Raw genomic sequence first — 2,500 nt, 5'->3', positions numbered from 1 at the left:
GCAGCTGCTAAAGGCATTTCAAAAGGAGCGCAGAAGTGCCACAGCATGGCTGCTTTCGCGGCTTTTTCCTTATGAAGAACCGTAATACCCAGCTGATTTACCTTCCTAGGGTTACTGTCAGGCTTAGGCCCTGGGCTAGGATTTTTAAAACTAGGAAGCCCTTAGCTCCAGGCACACTGCAGCTGTTCAAGGCAGCCCAAGGGGAGCGCAAAAGTGACACAACTTGGCTCCCTCTGGTGCTATTTCCATGAGACCATCCTGAACCATAGGCTGATTTTCCTTCCCTGCGTTGAGGTTTGAGTTACGCCTAGGGTTAGTGTTCTTTTAACCAGAAAGCCCTGAGTTCCAAGAACACAGCAGCTGCCAAGGACTACCCAAGAAGTGCACAAAAGTACCACAACATGCCTGCCTCCACAGATTTTTCCTTGGGGACATCCCTAATTCCTGGCTGATTTGCCTTTCACGTCGTCGGGTCAGAGTTAGGTAGACCTCGTGCTAGGATATTTAAAATCAGGAAGCCCAGACCTCCAGGCACACTGGAGCTGTGAAAGGCATCCAAAGGAGAGTGCAAAAGTGGCACAACATGGCAGCTTTCACAGCTTTTTCCTTAGTAAGAACCCTAATACCCGGCTGATTTACCTTCCTATGGTTAATGTTAGGCTTAGGCCCTGGGCTAGGATTTTTAAAACTAGGAAGCCCTTAGCTCCAGGCACACTGCAACTGTTCAAGGCATCCCAAGAGGGCCGCAAAAGTGACACAACTTGGCTGCCTCTGCTGCTCTTCTCATGAGTCCATCCCGAAACATAGGCTGATTTTCCTTCCTAGCGTTGAGGTTTGAATTACGCCTAGGGTTAAGGTTCTTTGAACCAGAAAATCCTGAGTCCCAAGCACACAGCAGCTGCCAAGGACTACCCAAGAAGTGCACAAAAGTGCCACAACATGCCTGCCTCCACAGCTATTTCGTTGGGAACATCCCTAATTCCTGGCTGATTTGCCTTTCACGTCTTCGGGTTGGGGTTAGGTAGGCCTTGTGCTAGGATTTTCAAAGTCAGGAAGCCCAGACCTCCAGGCACACTGGAGCTGTGAAAGGCATCCAAAAGAGAGTTCAAAAGTGCCACAACATGTCTGCTTTCACGGCTTTTTCCTTGGAAAGAAGCCTAACACCAGGCTGATTTACATTCCTAGGGTTAGGGTTAGGGTTAGGGTTAGGGTTAGGGTTAGGGTTAGGGTTAGGGTTACGGTTAGGGTTTGGGGTTAGGGTTAGGGTTAGGGTTAGGGTTAGGGTTAGGGTTAGGGTTAGGGTTTGGGTTAGGGTTAGGGTTAGGGTTAGGGTTAGGGTTAGGGGTTAGGGTTAGGGTTAGGGTTAGGGTTAGGGTTAGGGTTAGGGTTAGGGTTAGGGTTAGGGTTAGGGTTAGGTTTAGGGTTAGGGTTAGGGTTAGGGTTAGGGTTAGGGTTAGGGTTAGGGTTAGGGTTAGGTTTAGGGTTAGGGTTAGGGTTAGGGTTTGGGTTAGGGTTAGGGTTAGGGTTAGGGTTAGGGTTAGGGGTTAGGGTTAGGGTTAGGGTTAGGGTTAGGGTTAGGGTTAGGGTTAGGGTTAGGGTTAGGGTTAGGGTTAGGGTTAGGGTTTGGGTTAGGGTTAGGGTTAGGGTTAGGGTTAGGGTTAGGGTTAGGGTTAGGGTTTGGGTTAGGGTTAGGGTTAGGGTTAGGGTTAGGGTTAGGGTTAGGGTTAGGGTTAGGGTTAGGGTTAGGGTTTGGGTTAGGGTTAGGGTTAGGGTTAGGGTTAGGGTTAGGGTTAGGGTTAGGGGTTAGGGTTAGGGTTAGGGTTAGGGTTAGGGTTAGGGTTAGGGTTCAGCCTAGGGCTAGGATATTTTGAACCAGGAAGGCCTGAGTTCCAGGCTTACTGCAGCTGCCAAAGACATCCCAAAGGGAGCGCAGAAGTGCCACAACACGGCTGTTTTCACGGCTTTTTCCTTAAAAAGAACCCTAATACCCGGCTGATTTACCTTCCTAGGGTTAATGTTAGGCTTAGGCCCTGGGCTAGGATTTTTAAAACTAGGAAGCCCTTAGCTCCAGGCACACTACAGCTGTTCAAGGCATCCCTATGGGAGCGCAAAAGTGACACAACTTGGCTGCCTCTGCTGCTCTTCTTATGAGTCCATCCCAAACCATAGGCTGATTTTCATTCCTAGCGTTGAGGTTTGAGTTACGCCTAGGTTAGTGTTCTTTGAACCAGAAAGCCCTGAGTTCCAAGAACATAGCAACTGTGAAGGACTACCCAAGAAGTGCACAAAAGTACCACAACATGCCTGCCTCCACAGCTATTTCCTTGGGGACATCCCTAATTCCTGGCTGATTTGCCTTTCACGTCGTCGGGTTGGGGTGAGGTAGGCCTTGTGCTAGGATTTTCAAAATCAGGAAGCCCAGACCTCCAGGCACACTGGAGCTGTGAAAGGCATCCAAAAGAGAGTGCAAAAGTGCCACAACATGTCTGCTTTCACAGCT

The sequence above is a fragment of the Melospiza melodia genome, chromosome 14 (assembly GCF_035770615.1).
Source record: "Melospiza melodia melodia isolate bMelMel2 chromosome 14, bMelMel2.pri, whole genome shotgun sequence".
Lineage (NCBI taxonomy): Eukaryota > Metazoa > Chordata > Aves > Passeriformes > Passerellidae > Melospiza > Melospiza melodia.
The sequence above is the reverse complement of the archived record's forward strand: the minus strand, read 5'-3'. Positions refer to the sequence as shown.